The sequence below is a fragment of the Conger conger genome, chromosome 7 (assembly GCF_963514075.1).
Source record: "Conger conger chromosome 7, fConCon1.1, whole genome shotgun sequence".
In the NCBI taxonomy this organism is placed as follows: domain Eukaryota; kingdom Metazoa; phylum Chordata; class Actinopteri; order Anguilliformes; family Congridae; genus Conger; species Conger conger.
Genome location: NC_083766.1, coordinates 15,536,938 through 15,556,780, shown reverse-complemented (window position 1 = coordinate 15,556,780; position 19,843 = coordinate 15,536,938). Strand labels below are relative to the sequence as shown.

At 39.8% G+C, this 19,843-nt stretch overlaps 1 protein-coding gene across 1 annotated transcript in view; it reads right to left on the bottom strand.

The window, feature by feature from the left end:
* LOC133132731 (dystrophin-related protein 2-like) overlaps window positions 1-19,052 on the bottom strand; it is a 93,702-nt gene extending 74,650 nt beyond the window's left edge. The window contains exon 1 of the mRNA XM_061248401.1: window positions 18,907-19,052. The gene's annotated coding sequence lies outside the window, so the exon portion shown is untranslated. The remainder of the gene's footprint in view (window positions 1-18,906) is intronic.
* Window positions 19,053-19,843: the final 791 nt, after the last annotated feature.

Below are 19,843 nucleotides of genomic sequence, written 5' to 3'. Positions count from 1 at the left end.
TGATTTGATTTGTGATTTGTGGACAAATTTATGAGAAACAAATTTATGTTCCCTGCCAATAAAAGAGGATTATAGCCGCCCACAACTGCACCCGGTTCAACTGCAGTCAAATTATGCAAAACCGTTGTTTATACAAACAAGTTCATTATTTTTCCCGCTTGTGTAAAATTGTACATAAAAGCAGACATGATAATAAAGCTGAAATTGCTAACATCACTTCTATGCACATACAGTGGTTTCGTGTTTCATTTGGCAGTTTGCTTGTGCAGTAAGAATTTGGCCAGCCGGGAAGAAATGCTCGCAAGGTTCCGACAGTAGGTGCAGTAGCAATGCATTTCAGCCTGCAACCTGCAACCACTTGAACTGCCAGATACTGGTCTAGTACATGCCCCCTGGGTGTCCCATAACATGTCCGCTTAGTCCACCGGGTGCTGTCCCATGACTTTGCCAGCATAGAAAAAAAAGCATTTATTTACTTCAATTAGTGTGTAACCAATATTTAGCCTATTTTTATATACAGCTGAAAATACGCTTACGTTTCGTTTTTGTTGAAGGAACTGTCCGATAATAGGTGCTTGAACGCTAGCAAGCAACATGCTGGTTAGCCAAGGGATGTGTCAAAAACCCAACTTGCTATCTGTTTACACCAATCCTAGGTATTGTTTTACTATATTAATTAAATTCAGCCTTACTCTATTTCATAAACATGACGACAATTTTATTAGTGAATCTAGCATTGAATAATTTCTGATAACTATGAGATTCTTTTTTACTTTGGGGGATCGATCCGAAGCAATGTATTTCGAACTCTGGTAATGTAAGCTATGTTATTTTTCACTCTCAAATCAAACATAGAGTGGCCAAAATGAGAGAAATTAGCAGGTATTTGCAGATGAATGAAATTAATAATACTTGGGTTTACTTGTTTTCTAATAATGCCAGCACAATAAAACATTAAATTATATCATTTTTCATGACTTTGCATGCACCGAAAAGATTTAAAAAGTTATATAATTCAATGTTTCAAAGCGGTGGCATTATCAAAAAAGCGAGTCAAAGTATACTTGAATTGATACTGAATAAAATAATACATTTGTAACCAATTACTTGTACACCATAATGGGCATTTGTGAATGCTATGGAAATATTTATTTGTTAGTGATTATGCACAGTAGCCTACGTTGCATTTATGTATGAAATGAGAGAACAAATAAAGCTTATTATATTTTCAGCGTCGCCAAGAGCACTTCAAAATTGCATGTGCAAGAGCACAATACAGTATTTGCAGGGCTTGCTCCACTTTGCAAGGTGCACTTCTATTAATCGCTGGAGGTAAAATGATTCCCTCATGACTAAATCGGAGGCACTCAAAGATAACATTAAAGATAACATCGTTCTGAAAAAACACGTTCCCTTCTAAATGCTCTTCTTAAAAAGATGGCTCCTTCATCGACAAGAAGCTTGTTTACAACAGCTTAACCTGAAACCTAGGTTTTTGTTTTCTTTGCAGCTGCTGGATACGGGGCTACCACAAAAGCGGAGCTATGATGTCTGGACTTGGGGCAGGGACTTTGAGGCTGACGAGCTGGTCTCGGTCTACAGCCCCCGGAGGCAGAAAGTGAGTGGATGGGACCCTGCAGAGTTCTGGAGAGAAGGGGGAGGTTGTGTACCGGCTTCAGCTGCCACCCGGGGGAAGAAGAGTGGCTCTACACATAGACAGGTTGGCCCTGTACTATGGGGATTCCACCATTCCCCCCCCCCCCCTCACAGGCCCCTTGCAGCCCTGACACTCCCCACAGCCCCAGCCCTGACAGTCCCCATGGCCCCTTTCCCACTCACGTGGCTCCCCACAGACAGTGACTGTGCCCCCAGATCATCCAACCACTTCTCCCTGTTACTCTCCGGCCCCCCAGGGGCCTTCTCCCGCATGGAATCCATGCCCCAGACTCCTGTGGCCTCCACATGGCCATGGAGACAGAGGAGACCCCGCTGGTCATTTCAGACGAACCCTTGAATATTACAGTGAAGCACCAAGCCTGTTTTCCCTATTATGGGGCACTTGCTTATCCTGACAGAAATGCAATATCCTTGGGATATCCCACAGTTTTGTCATAGGATTTAAGACTGAGACTGAGATTTACCATTGGAGACTGAGATGGTCATTGCAGAACATGGTTCTTGTTTTTACTGTGTGTATTTTGATGTATGCTTGGAGTCATTGTCCTACTGGACAATCTACCTATGACCAAGACTCAGCTTCTGAGCAGAGGCAACCAGATTTTCTACCAAGATTTCCTGGTACTTTGTTGAATTCATTGTGCCACTGATCTTAAATAGTGCTCCTGGACCACTGGCAGCAAAACATCTCAAAAACATCAATGACACACCACAATATTGGAGGTGATGTATGCATTCCATTTTGCCGCCAAACATGTTGATAGTGTGTATGGCAAAAACATTCAATTTTGGTCTCTTCTTACCATTGCACTCAATGAGGTTTGGCAAGCTAAAGATGCTTGGTTTTGTTTATTGTGCTCAATATGGGCCGCCTGTAGTGTAAGGGATCGGTACACCACTGGGGTGGAACGGCCCGTGCGCCAGGGCCAAGAGCTGGGGAAGCTGATTAACTCTGAATATTTTCCCATGTCCTATTTAAGAGAGCGGCACCTTGGAGAGACACCGGGAGGAGAATCAGCACCAAGGCCAGCAACCCCCGGGGCGAGACGGTTGCGGCCACATTCCGCACGTGAATAACAATTTTAATTGAACAGGCACAGCTGAACCAAGTTCGGGAAAGAGCGCGGCGCCCTTCAAAAGGAGAACACAAACGCAGCAAGAGGCTCATGACGGAGGAGGAGATACCTGGAGCCAGCGTACACGAACGCCTTTACCAAACCAACGAACTGAATCCACCCCCGGAAGACGGGGTGCGATTTTGGAGAGGACTGCGAGAGAGCCCATGCTCACGGAGGAAACCCCCGCGGACGAACCCTCAAAGTCCCGGATTCACGTGAGCCGAGCATTCCCGCAATAAGCCCGCTAACATCTCCCTCTCTAAACCTAGACGGGATCACCCCAGACGGATGACTAGGCGAGGAAGGACGACTTCAGAGGCCGGGGCAGCGCCGGGACTGAACGACCCAACGCCCGATTAAAGACGGACGAACGTAACTCCATTAGCGGAGTTCCTCATTTTTTGGCCACTTATTTTTTTTGGACAGCAGTCTATTGGCTCAATTAGGAAATTGAGGCAACAGAGCGATCGGCCTCACATCAGTAAGTGCAGGTTCCTGTTAATGCAGATTAGGAACAGAAAGTGGCCACACTATAAATGTCCTTGGGGGCTGAGGTCTGGTCAGGATTGATTAGCTGACAGGCTGGGAATGGAGGCCCACACAGGGAGTGATTACAACAACAGCCATCTCTGATATTAATTCCCAGAGACCGCCTTGGTACACTGAGAATACATAGGCAACAGGCCACCCCTCTTTTCCTCCCCCTCACGGAAATCTATGGGAAATGGAAGAGAGACTTGTGTTACTAAAATGTGCCGTAACTTCATATTGGGGTCATGTGTGAATGAGAGCTGGTTTAAGCCTTCTGGATTACATTACATTACATTATTGGCATTTGGCAGATGTTCTTATCCAGAGCGACGTACAGTTGATTAGACTAAGCAGGAGACAATCCTCCCCTGGAGCAATGCAGGGTTAAGGGCCTTGCTCAAGGGCCCAACGGTTGTGAGGATCTTACTGTGGCTACACCGGGATTAGAACCACCGACCTTGCCTGTCCCAGTCATATACCTTAACCACTACGCTACAGGCCGCCCTAGGCCCTGGATAAGTTGCTCTGGCAATTTCCCAGCTCAGACCTAGTAGTGAGAACAAAACCATAACATTAATGGATCAAGCATGCAAAATGCGACTTGTTTTGCTAAGACATCCATCCAGCTACACTGTTTCTTACTACTGCTAAGAATAAAAAAATTAATTGAGCATCAAGTAAGGGATAATCACGATGAGATGTGTGGTCATCTCCTTGATTTTTGCATGACGTGGAGGCAAAAGAAGTGCATTAATATAACTGCACACCTCATTGTGGATTATCCCATTTATACCCTGGCCACTTGACAAAACATTAAACAAGAGCATTTACTGATTTCTGTTGGACGTTTTGCATTTAAAAATAAAAACTGATTAAGCCGAAAATATTATTTTCCAGTGAATAATGTAGGGGTCCTCGCACGGGACTCCAAATTATGTAGGGTCCTTGCACGGGCCGCCAAATAACGCAGGGATTTTACTCTCTACGAAACCGGGGCGCCAGTTAAACGTTGTGTTGCAGTATAACTGCGAAAAGTAATCAGTCTCATAAAATTACTGTTATCAGAAATATCCAACCACAAATATAGTATTTTAATTAATTAAAATAACCAATATTAATGATTGAACATACCGATAACCTGAAGGTTGGAAGTTCTTCGAAAGACTGCTTTAACTCGGCTCTCATGTCTATGCGATTCCAAAACGGACACCGGGGTTTAATAAAATATATCTATTAAACAAGCATACAAACACATAACAGATAAACTAACGGGAAGTTAGTAAGGAAATTTAGTAAGGAAATTTAGTAGGTTAAGTTAGGGCGTGTATGTGTGTGTGGGCGCGCGCGAGCGCGCGTGTCGCTTGAAGGAAAGGTAAGATAAAAGTGGGAGTAGCTAGCTTGAGTAAGCTAGAGTTCTGGGTGTGGTAATGAGTTAGAGTTAGCTGTGAGAAGGGACTACTTGCGTAGTTTTACTCTATGTATGCGCAAAAGACGGCGAATCAATTCACGTACATATATATGTAGCTAACCAAACACATTACAATGGTTGGATGGTAAATATTGAAACACAGATTCACAAAAACAGTTAAGACTAAACTAAACACTGGCTATGCCTGAATGTTTGTTTTCTTACTGAGTCCATACGCATTGCTGGATCCAAAAGACATGCTGTCCTTGTAGAAGCGGCGATGGTGCTGTGAATGGTGTCCGGGAGAGATGCGCAGGCTGGGGTGTTCCCGTCTTAGCAGCGCGTTGTCGTCTGATCCGCTGGTCCTTTTCCAGGTGTAAAAGTTTGTTGCTGTTGTTCGATGGTGAGTTTTGCAGGAGTAAACTGATGTAGCGTTCCGCGTACACCAGTTTCCACTCGCTATAGGCCACGAAGTTACCGCGAGGTAACTGGGTGTGTCCGTAGGCCTGGTAGTGCGCTGTGCAGCATTCAGCCTCTGTCCGAGTCTCGGAGCAGATGAGCTGAAGCGAATGGCCAAAAAGGGTGCGTCCAAGAGAAGAAGCAGAAGAGGCAGAAGAAGCAGAAGAGAGATCCCAAGAACGTGTCTTGCTCTTATACGGGACCGTTTATTGCTCCCGCCATTACGGGATTGGCTGAACCAAGTTAGACGTCATTCGTGGTGGACGTCGCAGAATTTTCCTGTGGGAATGTGGAAGTTGTAGTCCCTACAATAATCACTGCCATCCTATCATAAAAATGAGTTTACACTGCAATGGAAACATTACATCAAGATTTCAGCAAATAGGCCAAAAACTGGCATAGATTTTACCTAGTAACTAGACACTTATTCTACTCTCTCTTATTCTAGTGAAGTATCAAGCCAGTGTTATTCTTGGTTCACTCGTTTTTTCATCATAAACCACCATAAGGGGAATATTTATATTTTTATAATGGTCAAAAACATTTATTTTTTCAGGGTAGTTTTGGATATGTTTTTGTATCTCTATATATTTTAAAACCCTATGCTAATGAAAAGATAGGGAATGATGCAGTGAGTTCCAGGAGTCAAAACAGTAGTAGAAAAATATATGAATATTTTGATTACACTTGTAGTCAAGGAGTTTATGATTCAGGAATTGTACACATTTATCTCCTACCTGTTTGTCACTCTCAGTATTGTATTTGTGGCTAAAGTAGCATTTATACCTAAAATACGACAATAAACTAAACTTACTACTATTGTAAATGTGTCTTTCTTCAGGTAAAGGTACAATAGGTAATTTCGGACTCCTCAAGAGAGGAATTGCAGCAACAAACACCCTCAAACCACAATATGCACTGTTTTGGGAAGTTGACAGTGACAAACGTGACAGAGCCTGCCATCTTTTTGTAGTGTTCTAGTAAAAAATGTTCGCTGAACATGACTTTATGAAATGTTGACTTCAGTGTGCTGCACAACACTATGTTTTGTCTTTTTGAAGTTTTTATGAGCACGCAACTTATTTGGCAATGGAACTAGCTGGCTATATAACTAAGATATGATAGTGTACCACAAATGATGCAACTGCAACTTATAGTTTGAGACAAATAAAGGTTTAGCTAAACACCCATGATTCAACACATAAAGAGACAAAAGGAATGTATAGCTGCCCAAATTTCACTCCAGACAAGCGATCACTGAAACTCTGTATACTATTGCTTATTATCCAAGTGATGAATACATATCTAGTTATAAAACGATACCAGTTCATTGTCGGTAGCAACAAGCAAATGAGCCATTAACTTGTTGAATTTAGAAATATCCACCTGAGACACAACGCTTGTGCAAATATGCTCACAACGCTCGCTACTATGTTCGTATTGCCTCAGGTGGATATTTGCAAATTCTTTGCGCTAACTATGGCTAATTTGCTTGTTGCTACCGATATCGAACTGGTATTGTTTAATAACTAGATATGTTTTGCTTTGATAATAAGCAATAGTATACAGAGGTTCAGTGATAGCTTGTCGAGAATACAATTTGGGCAGCTACATGCGAACAATCAGAAAAGCCCCCACGCCACTGGCTGTGGCAATTAGAACCAATGAGATTGAATTATTGTACAGCTGTGCAGTGTTTTGGTACAGAGTGAGGCCCCGTCAACTGTATATTTTGAAACCAGAATTTAAGCCTTTTTCAACAATGGCCTTGTAATAATGTTTTAACATACAAATCTTACATTTTGTCCCTGAAAGCAATTTTTCTAATCTCTGTGATGCTCACCACTGGAGCTATACAGCCAGAGCAAGGAAGGGTTAAGGGCCTTGCTCAAGGGTCCAATAGCTATGTGGATCTTATTGTGGCTCCCCTGGGGCTTGAATCACCAACCTTCTGGGTCCCACTTATTAGCCACTACACCACAGGCCGCTTAAGCACCACTGAGCTGTGCATCCTTACTTTTTGTCAATAATGTTACATACAATTACAAAACTTCTAAAACACTTGGGGATACTTGGGAAATGTACAGAAACTTCAACCTAATAAGCATCCTGAAGTGAATGCAGCATGTCATTGTCAAAATAAATTTGCCCTGAACTCAAATGTTTTGTCATAGACAATAATGTACTTGAAACAGAATTGCTCATCGCAAGAGAGCTGGACTGCCTGTATAACAGCATGCCACAAAGAATTTGGCCTTTACTGAGCAGAACATTTTGTTTAAACATTATGAACATTATGAACTATGCATCCCATTTTTGATAATTGCGCACAATTAGTTTTGAAAACACTAAAAAAAAAAAAAATGAAGGAAATTATTTTTATTGGCTCATATGTGGAACTGTACACACACAAGTCCATTTACTGGACATCATAAGTAGGTTTGGGAGGAGAACGTATCCTTCACTTGTAGTGCTCCTTGAGCAGGGAGATTCTCCAAAATTAGGGAGATAAACACTTACATCCTTGAAAGTCCCTATAATCAGCATTTCTCTACTCTGCAGATCATTATTAAGCCTGAGCAGATAAGCCCCCCCTAATTTAGAGTGTATTGTGTCTCTTTTTAATTCTATTTAATGATAAGTACCAACTTAGTGGTCGGACTAAAATAATTTATCACCTGCAATCAGATGGGAAGTGGGCCTAGTGGATATCTGGAATTGGACAGAGTGTACGTCTGCCATGACACAGTTTACCACTTTACATGCTGGGCCCCTGGCTGTAGCTAATTTATTCATTTCTGCAAATCACATCTGCAGGAGCAAACCAGCCGGAATGAGGATATAACCTTAGGAGGGGTTCAGATTGAGCCTGTCGGCACAGTACGAATATGTGTGCCTGGTTTTCCAAATGAGTTTAATAGTGCAGAAACATGCCACAGAGATGTTTCAGAGTTATAGCCCCAGTGTATTTTGTTCAGTGAAATATGGTGAAATATAAAGTTCATTGAAAAGCCTGTGACAGGGTATTCTGAAAAACTGGCAGCATTTCTTTATTCTTCAGAACCACCGTGGAAAAGTATAGAGCCAGCTAAAAATTGTCAGATTCTATGTGGTACTGTCATCTGTAAGGCTCATCTGTAAGGCTTAGTCATTCTACTGCCTTGCAAGATTGCAGTGTTCTAAATATAGATGTATATAGATGTGACTTCTTATATTACATATCCAATTATTGATACAGCCATCAGACCAGAGACAATTATATCTGGGGTTTCATACTAGCTCCTTGAGAAAATGGAAAATAACCGCAGTATCTAAAAATATCTTACCTGCTGCCTTCCACGAGCCAATTCTCAATATTACAGTCATATATTAAATATAATACCTGTCAGAAAATAGAAAGGTCAGGCCTTGATTGTTTTGGCAAACTGAAATACTAGGCGTTTGACAAAGCCATGAGGAGAACCTTTTCATGCCTAAATTTGGAGGTCCTTGTCAACATCAAAATGAACCATTAACAGGGTTTTTAGAAAACCCCTTCAGCCATGTATGATACTAACACTAATAATAGGTCCCAAATCACATAAATTCCTGCAGTTATCTTACATCATTCTTGGTGTAATGATTGTTTCAGAACTGTCTTTCCAGGCCCATAGTAGCAATATCACAAGAGTGGCCTTCCACCTGAAGAACATTTCCAAATTAAGAAAGATGTTGTCCCTCCAGGACGCTGAACAGATGGTGCATGCATTTGTTACCTCACGGTTGGATTATTGTCATGTTTTACTGTCTGATTGCACTAATTCAGCTCTGAAATGCCTACTACTTGTACAGAATGCAGCCGCTAGGGTTTTTACTAGAATTAAGGAATGTGAGCATATCAGTCCAGTGCTCAAAACTTTTCATTGGCTGCCTATTAAATGTAAAACATTTTAGGCTCAAAACTCATCTCTTTAGTGAATCCTATAGCTAAATGGTGTATAGTTCTGGAGATGGTTGGGAGGTGCATAAAAATCCATGACCAGTGGCACTGAGCATGCATCAATGGTGCCAGTCTCACTAGAGGGGTTCATGTGGTACTGGAATTTTGGGCATGGTTGACAGGTCAGGCTACTAGTTCTGTGCATGAGAATATTTTACATTTTATACATTTTCTAGTGCCTAACATCCTTATTTTATTTCTTCTTCCTGGGTCATCTGCCATCTGCTTTTTCTCGGCACTGTTTGTGGGTTTTTCTCCTACTAGTCCTACTAGGGAGTTGGTTACCTCATATGCTATTTCAGGGCTGATATTCAATGCACTTAACAGGACATTCCAAAAAAAACTTGTCATGAAAAGCACCGCATCTCCAGCCCCAGTTCGGTTACGGTGAATGATATCACTCAGGTAGGCACTGTTTTAATTATGAAACCACACTTAATTTTTATGTCATATATCCATTAAAAAACGATGAAGTAGGTCAGTAGCACTTGCCAGTTGCCACCTTCCCGCTGTAATTTCATCTTGCCTCGGTATTCGCGAGCAAGCAAGCTAGTATAATTACTGTATCATTAAAGCTACGTTATCTCCGTCATGCACAACTTACAAATATGTAAGTTTGTTTTTGAAGCAGGTAGTTACGTTTTGCATAGTTTTGTTAGTTTAGTAATTACCCAGTTTTCTATAAACGTGATGTTTAAAAGCCAAAATTATTGTTTGGGCATGTCACAGTGTGTTTTCCCTGTTAAATAAAAGTTTCAACCAATCAATTTTGATTGGGAAATAAGAAGCAGCATAGGTAAACACTGCTAGTAGAGGCAATTGCACTTGCCTCCAGTCAACTGCAAAATACTTCTCACCTCCCTGACGCTGAATCAGTTTTTCAGCCACATGCATAGATGTAATAAATATATGAGTGTGTGTGTGTGTGTGTGTGTGTGTGTGTGTGTGTGTGTGCATGTTTTTCAAAATAATATAATACCGTGGTTTCTTTTTCTCTGTGTGATGCTCAAAAACATGTTACTAAAATCAAACTGTAGTTTGGTTGTTGTACCGTATGTCTCATTTAAAAAATATATTTAGTGTAAGAAAATGATACAGAACATGAAAACCCCAAATTATGGGGGCTTATGTTCAAAGCATGTCCGAGTAGGACTGCTGATATCAAATCTTTTCATTACATATAATGAAAGGTAAAACAGGTCCCAGGTCAGCACAAATCCTTGCTGACATTTTGGTCCAGGTCTAGGCTTTTAATTTGTGTCTGGGATAAACATTCATTTTTATTTATTATTTTATTTATTATTCATTAAAAATATTTATTACATGTGTTTTACATTTTCATTCCTTTTCTTTTCATGGAATAAAGATTGAAGACCAAGGTCAATGTGATGTCTATGTGAATTGCTATAGTGAAAGTGTACATACTGGAAAGGTATAATCTGTTTTAATGCCATTAAATCGCATCCTTCCTCATCCTCTTTCTCAAAGAAACCACTGATCTAATGTGACTGAATTAGATTGTTAGTTAGGTGTCATGGGTAAGTAAGTTACAACTGTTATTATTGTTATTATAAAATTAGTAGGATAGTATAGTACAGTATAATGTAGTATTATTACTATATTCGACCATGCAAAGACCAGTGTGATGTGACAGTGAGAACAGGCAATGTAGGTTGAAAAAAATCTCAAGCTGTGTAGGCACTGGAAATAGTTTAGAACTTACGCACCAAAGTGTTAACACCTGGTATACTTGGATAGTTTCCCATCTGATTATGGAATTCTATGAAGGTAAAATGTAAAAGAAAGAGCACAAATCTGTAAAAAAAAAAAAAAAAAAAAGTTTAAGACGACGATTGCATTATTTGTGATTGATTTTATAGATATCAATAAAGTATGCGTCAATTAAGCTCTAATTGTCACATTGTCATACTGTATGTGTGTGTGTGTGTGTGGGGGGGGGGGGGCATGTGTGAGTCTGTGAGAGTAAGGTTGTGTGTGTCCTTGTCCCCGCTGCTGGGGATGCCTTAGGCTTCAATAACAGGACATTTGCTTTGAAATGAAGGCTGCTCTCCCTCCACTCTGGGATACAATACATAACAATGTGCCCACAATGGGTAAATCCATGGATCTTAAAGTACCAACACAGACGGAATTTATTACTGCAAGGCAGACCTAGTGCCATTTGATAAATCATGATGGCAGGAGACTGGTAGAGAGCGCTGGATGCAAAGATTTGACTGATGATCTTTTCCAGAGGGTAATTGTCACAGTGGCCTGACCTGGGCATGCCATCAACACTTTACTGCTAACTGAAGTCTAGACTGCCCTTCTACCTCTACTTTCAGATAGTCAAACACATCACCCACCACTTTTGAACTTTCCATTTACACTTAATTATGTTCCCACATCAGCAGCCAATGTCTCTCACGGCAGTAAAACTTAAACCTTTCTATTCCTCTTGAGCCTTTTAAGAGGATACAAGGATAATTGCAAACAATCAACCACTCTGCTGGAGTTGAAAAGCTCTCGTGAAAGCCCAGAAGCTTTTAGCCTGTGAGGTTAAATGAGGTTAAATGATCCATGATGAACATGGTCCGTTGGATAGTGCACAGGTGCAAAAAGAAGCTGTCCATGCCATGCAGTGGCAATGTTTTATTTTGCACAACGCCGCTAGCACACCCAGCAGCTATTTTTTCATCATTAAAATGTACAATTACGTATATTTTAATTACCTTTCCAAGTAGCCTAGACTCAACCATCAAAATGATTAAATTGCATTTTGACAAGGAATTCATAGGTATTTTCTGCTACTTCATCTGACTGTTTCATTCGAAGCAACTATGATTTGGTTTGTGTGAAGCCTTGAAACACTTCAGTGATGAAATTGCATGAGGGTTTAAAAACATGATCTTTGGACATTTGCAACACTGGCTCACCAAAACATAGCCATGTGAAAGCAAAAACAGATGCAAGTCCAAAACACAACTACTGATTAAGGGTACCAAACTGTGCTTTGGGGAATTACCCATTTACTTTTGCTTTGGTCACCTGCTTCTGTCTGTCTCCAAAAAAGCTCTAACAAATTGTTTCCAAAAGGTCTTCCACAAATGCAATATATAACAGCGCTAGTCTATGTCTACTACAGATCATTGGCAAAAACACAGTCACACAATGTATAAGCAGGGGCACAGCACATAGTGTTTCTATTTTCCAGTTTACCTGTACATAATGTCCAGTATACACTCACCACTTTATTAGGAACATTTTTACTTTATTACACCTACCTATTCATGTGATTATCTAATCAGCCAATTGTGTGGCAGCAGTGCAATGCACTGTAGATACGGGTCAGGAGCTTCTGTTCACATCATATCAAGCATCATATCAAGCAGTCAATCTAAGTGACTTGAAGGATTGTTGGTGGCAGATAGGGTAGGTATCTCAGAAACTGCTGATCTCCGGGGATTTTCACACACACACACTAGTCTCTAGAGTTTACAAAGAATGGTGCAAAATTAATAAATAAATAAACAAATAAATAAATCCAGTGAGCAGCAGTTCTGCAGACAGAAACGTCTTGTTAATGAGAGACTTTCAGAGGAGAATGGCCAGACTGGTCAAAGCTGACAGGAAGGTGACAGTAATGCACATAACCACATATTACAACAGTGGTATGCAGAAGAGCATCTCTGAACACACAACACATCATTACTGTAAGTGGATAGGCTACAGCAGTAGAAGTAAAAAAAATAAGTCAAATAAATACTTAAAGTGCTCACTGTGTATATGAATCAAGCAAACAGAACATTACCTACATCAAATATCACTGTACCAATTGTAGCAATGACTGATCTTTGTTTTTTAATAAAAATTTTGCAGTTGAAGCAAGTAGTTATGTGTAGATGCAAGCCAATTGAGTTATTTTGTCAGAAGATTCAGGAGGATCTGTTGGTAAGGAAAACGGATCCAAATTAAAAGCGAGCAATGCATAGGGTCAAGCTCATAATTTTACTTTCTAGCACTTCACAAGGGAATCAAGGGAATTTACAAAAACATATTCTTAAAATGTCCTGTTAACAAAAGTGAACCATTTTTTAATATGCCGCTTTGAAAGTGCACCATCATGCAAATCCTTTCAAATTGCTATAGTCTCATAAGCATATGGACAGTAGATGTAACCCATGACCCCCCCCCCCCCCCCCAACCCCACGACTCCCTGTGTGCTCAGAGAAGATGCATTTTAACACTCTTTTCTGGCAGGGAATTGGAAACACATTTTGCTGACACTTGCACTTTACAAAATAAAGAGAGGAACAGTGGCCATCTGGTCCTTATGCAACTGAGAACTGAAAAGATTAAACTTGGCTCCTGGTCATTGCTTTTTCAGTCTTAAAGTAGATCTTACATGCAGATATGACCCATTTTGCAGACTAATGGACCATGGTGAATAAATGCAGGGATCGTATTTGACGGGAAAAGGTCACTTAAAGAATGGGCCACCCTTGAAGATGGACTAAGAGGAGATGACCTGTCATCCACTCTCATGTTATCAACTGTGGTTAGTGTGATTATGGATCCTGTGACATAATAGAATAATTCTCTCTGCATTCACATGGAAGGGAAACACTGTTAAGGGAGATCTATGCTTTCGATTAAATTGCGCAGTATAAAAAATGTATGTTACTTGATGAAAACCTATGCTTTTTCACATCATTTTGGACCACTGTCATTACCATATTTGTGAATTTGATTAACAATATGATTTATTTTAATTGTATGTAGCCTATAATATGAACAAAACGTATTGACAGATTCTTTTGAGCATTTGATCCTCCTGTTTCTCTTAGTGTGAAACCTGATCAGCTTTGTGTTAAATGAGCACTGTCACACTTGTTTCAGTTGAGATTATTTGGATTAAATGCTTAAATTATGTGTAGGCATTTTCAAAATCACTGTCAGTGTAGCCGTTTCCTAAATATGGTGCACAACATCTCAGGTTTGGCTTTAAACTCTTGAACGCAGAGACTAGTTTATGGGTGGCCACCCATCCAGGCAATCACATGACACACAGTAATGTTAGCATACAAAGATCCCGTAACCCAACTTGGCTAGCCTGAGTGATATGGCGGACAACTCGAGTTAAGAGGATGAGCTATACAATTTTGACAAAGAAATACAACAGTTTTGAACCCGGATTTACTGAGCAAGAATTGCGTGAAACTAATACAATTAGTAAAATCAATCAAAAGTAAAAACAATCAAATCAAAAATTCTACTAAATATGTACAAATGTTCTCTTCTGTGATCTGATTGTACACAAGTTTTGTGGTTAGGTAGAACGGCTGGAGCAGGGTTGGACAGAGACAGGAAAGGCATGCTGGAGAATTGGAGCAGGACGGGATGACACAGGAAGATGAAGACGATGTGGCACGGAACAGTGAAACAGGTCGGCTTTTATACAAGCGTAGTGGTTAAGGTAAAATGACTGGGACACACATGGTAGGTGGTTCTAATCCCAGTATAGCCACAATAAGATCCGCACAGCCGTTGGGCCCTTGAGCAAGGCCCTTAACCCTGCATTGCTCCAGGGGAGGATTGTCTCCTGCTTAGTCTAATCAACTGTACGTTGCTCTGGATAAGAGCGTCTGCCAAATGCCAATAATGTAATGTAATGTACAAAATCTCAATGTTTCAAACTACCTATTTCCACTGTCAGAAACATTATTAGAAAATGGAAGATAAGCGGAACAGTTGAAGTCAAGGCAATGTCCCGAGGAGGATAGTGCCAGAGGAGGAGTTACAAAGTACTAATGGGGAGGGTTCCCAAACTTTTTTTCTATTATTATTTTGAAACTGTAAAAAATTCTAATAAAAAGTAATCTTGAAGAAATGCATCATGGACAGGTAGTCGGGAGATAGAAAAACATGAAGTGGAGCATACCTAGAAAAATACAAAATACCAAGGAAAGAGGAAACTGGGAAATTAACTAAGATAGGGGGCACGGAATGCGAAATGAAACATTAAACAACACGGATACATAGAACACGGTGAGTACACGGAAACAAACTATGCGACAAGATGTGACAGAGCTTGCTGGTTAACTGTAGGGCAGATTAATTACATTAATCGGGCAAGTTTCGGACCACCTTCATTGTTTAACACTATAGTTACAATTATCCATATTGTGTATGAATGAAGATTACTTTCCTGTTTAAAAGTACGGTTTCAAAAGTTTCAAAGTCCCCGTTCCTGCACACATAAGAGTGTAGAGATGCAAGGGGGGCATCACGTATCACTATAATAATGGGGGGGGGAAGGAAGGAAGGAAAATACACCATAGTGACAGGCTTTAAATGTAGACATGCTATTCTTTACCCATAACGTTTTCATGTGTATTTCAGTCAAATTTACGTTTACAAACAGCTATTCATAAAACTTAATGGTCAGACTTTGAAAATAGGAAAATGGTGTTATTTTATTTTAGCATATACATGTATGTCTTGGCTACAGTTAAATTAAATACATGCATGTACAGTGCCCTCCATAATGTTTGGGACAAAGACCCGTCATTTATTTATTTGCCTCTGTTCTCCACAATTTGAGATTTGTAATTAAAAAAATTATGTGGTTAAAAGAATATTGTCAGATTTTAATAAAAGCCATTTTTATACATTTTGGTTTCACCATGGAGAAATTAAGGTAGTGTTTATACATATTCCCCCCATTTCAGGGCACCATAATGTTTGGGACACAGCAATGTATTTAGCTTTTAAAAACTCATTTGTGGCTTTATAGTATGGGATCATTGTCTGGCTGTAGAATAAACCGGCGGCCAACGAGTTCAGGCGTTCGCTTGAACTTCAGCAGCAGATTCTGATCTGTCGGACAGGTGTTCGGGGATTTTTCTTTATATGGAAATAATTATTCTGTCATCAGCTGTGGAGGTCTTCCTTGGCCTCCCTTTGCAATTACTAAGCTCACTATTGCCCTCTTTCTTCTTAATTATGTTCCAAACAGTTGATTTTGGTAACCCTAAGGTTTGGCCGATGTCTCTAACAGTTATTCTTGTTTCTCAGTCTCATAATTGGCACAACTTTCTTCCTCATGTTAATAAACAGCAGTAATAGTTTCCAAAGGTGTTTGAAAGACTAGGTGCTGAGAGCTCTCTTATACCTGCATTAACAAACACCTGTGAAGAATGGAAACCAAACATTGTGTCCCAAACATTATGGTGCCCTGAAATGGGGGGACTATTATAATGTATAAACACCACTGTAATTTATACATAGTGAAACCAAAATGTATAAAAAACCCTTTAATATCTAATATCTTTAAATCTGAGAATGTGCATTTTAACCTCAAATGTGTGATTCCAAATCTAAAATTGTGGCAAATCAAGACATAATGAGCCTTTGTCCAAAACATTATTCAGAGAGTACTGTATTCTTGCTAGTGATCATTGTCTCTCACATTATTTCTCACTCTAGGAATACAATCACATAGGCAAATTGTTTAATTTATGTAAAAAAACAATGTTTATCAAAATGGTGGAGCAGATAAAAACTGGTTAGATCTAGTGGTCGTGTGTCTCCTAGTTCATCAATGGAATGCAGCTCTGTTGTGTAGTTTTGTGTAACAATTTCTTAAAAAAAAAAAAAAACAGGGTTCACACTCTAGTCACACTGTAAATTAGCTACTGTGCTACCATGTATAGATTGATGATAATTTCACTGAAAACAAGATTTCAAGAAAAGGGTAGAAATGGTAGGCCTAGGCAAATTTCAAGAGCCCATACTGTAGCCTACAAAGCAGTCGGCCTACCAGAGCGGAATCATAACATTCACTACAAAAGTCTCTAGTTCATATCTGTTACGGTGAGGAAAATTGAGTCCATCACACCAGCAAGGGTGGGCTCATGACAGCTGTGGAATGGAGTGCTCACATTTGCCACCTGGTGGTGCTTGTGCGAAAAACAAACCCTAAACCACGATAGATTATGGGTCTCTTGCTAGGAAGGACCTAACACTTAATCTGCCTATAAACTAGATAGTATCTAGCACGACATCAAGCCTGATCTTGAAAAGCCCTGCCTCCACTATATGGCCTGCGAAGCTATTCCACACAGTGTGAATAAATACTTCCTAATATCTGTGCAGAATTTATCTTTTACTAATTTTTTTGTGTTGAGAGATTTCAGTTTTTGATTTTTAATACATTTGCAAAACTTTCTAAAATCATGCTTTCAGTTTGTCATTATGGGTAATTGAGTGTAGATTGATGTGCAAAAATGTCTATTTTATCAACACAAAAAGTGAAGGGGCCTGACTATTCTCTGAAGCCACTGTATGCCCCCTCATTTTGCTAAAAATTTAACAAACAATAAATATATTTAATACACGTCTTAATTTAATTAATGTAATTTAATAAAACCTAGTTCCTTTGTTTACCAACTGAATCGACATGGAATGCTCTGCCAATGGAAAGATCAGAGGTATCCCACCTAACTATGTGCCCATGGCACAGCTCAGACTATTACCTGCAACGTGTAGGCCATAGGACCCAGTAAGTAGTGGTGGGCACCTTGTTACAGCATTCTCCCACTCTTAATTAAGCATCTTGTGGATAATGACAGAGAGTGGGTAAAATAAGGCTTCTTTTCCACACAAGGGAGGCATCAGTTTCACAGTCAAAATGTTCAAACTTTAGCCTATGTTTCCATTGCTTAATCCAACACTGTTCTAGCATTCTTGAATATCAACCAAATAATTAAACTTTTGATGACATTTAAATATTTCTCAAATACCTAAACAAATATTGTATGCACTATTCTATAATACTATTTATTCTATATACTATAATACTGATCTACGCCATACAGGTCCACTGAGAAAGAAAGCAACAAAGAAGTATCAATGAGTGAATTTCCTCTCACTCATTGGGGGCATTCGGTTCGTCCCGAAGCGTCTACACTTCGAGACAGAATCATGAAAGCGCTCTGCACAAGCTCAGCAAAACTCCCCTCACAACTTAAAACGTAGTCATGGTTTTGAGGATACGAAAAAGCTTCGAGAATCTTCAGATATTTTCCGTAGAAGGATAGTGGAATTTAATCACATAAAACGATTTCTTAATTGTGAAAGGGTAAACTATCTTGCTTGTAGCGTATAAATAGCGTTTTATGAGGTCCCATAGTGAAATGGCAAGCTCCAATAATATGCGATATTGCATAATAATATCCAATAGGCTAGGTATTCAGTGTCAAAGATTTGAATGATTGCCTGTCTCGTACCAGACTCAAAAAGGGGAAGTCGCATTTAAATAGGCTACATAATTTTTTGAAAACAAATAACATTTCTCTCTTGCCACACCTGCACAATATACAGGCTACCATACCACCATACCAATAACTTGATCCTGGATTTCAGAGCGCATCTAGTAAAATCTATCCTATAGCTGGGACAACCAAAACACCCAACGGTGGGATGTTGTGTGTGTGAAAATGAAACGCGCCAGGTAGCCTAATGTTATACGGATGCCGCCTTTTTTAATTAGCCTATAATTTCAAGGATCTGCAGAACACAGAAGCGGTTATCTTACTTCTTTGAAATAACTCAGGTGATGCTTTCAACATGTCCGTCAAGTAGGTCGTTCGATTTAAACTAAATAGTATCATACGCTGCTGTAGCTACAGTAGTTATTTGTTAGCTAAGTAGCTACAGTACAAGAGTCTTACCTTCTTGTCCGTCTGGCATAGGGTAGACAGCAGTTTCTCACTGTGCCATCAAAATAACATGCCCAACCTCAGCAAAATCCCTTCGTAGCCTATATGAACATTTACAAATGCAGTGTTCAATGTTCAGTGAAAAATACTGCGGTCACGCCGTCCCCACTTCGAAAAACGTTGGTCAAACTATCCGCAAATGTTGTGCCCATTTACATTGCGCTTTACGGTAAATCGTGTTTAGACGACAAAATACAGGTGAAAACTACACTACTCGCCGGTTCAATACTCCAAATGATACCGTTTGGTTATTTTAAACATTCAACAGGAGGATTATAGGATTGCAAAATCCTTAAAAATGGTAAATGTATTCACTACATGGCACTGTTTTCAAGAAGTACCATTTCCATCTTGAAAAGCACTATGCCGGTATTCGTGCCATTGATTGCGTGAATTTTTACTGTAGGATTTTCAAATTATGGGATTGCAAAATCCTCCAAAGTGGTAACTGAAAAATATAAAATTGTAATCTATTTTCAGGAAACACTATAAGTTTCTTGAAGATCATAATCAAAGGTATACAGGCCATCGATTCTCTGCATTTTTCAATAGTATAAAACCATTTCTAAAGCTTTGTTCCTGGGAAGTTTTAGAAATGGTTGAAAACCCTTCCCCTGATCTATGCCTTGCCAGAGGTGTACAGATTCCCTCGGACTTCATGGCTTGGTTTTTGTCCTGCCATGTAGTGTGAATTATGGGACCTTATATACGCAGGTGTGTGCCTTTCTAAACTATGTCCAATAAATTAAACTTGCCACAGGTGGACTCCAGTGAAGTTCTAGACACATCCCAAGGATAATTAAAGCAAATCAGATGCACCTGGCCACAATTTGAGTGCCATCACAAAAGGGTTTGAATACTTATGTCAATGAGAGATTTAAGTTTTTGA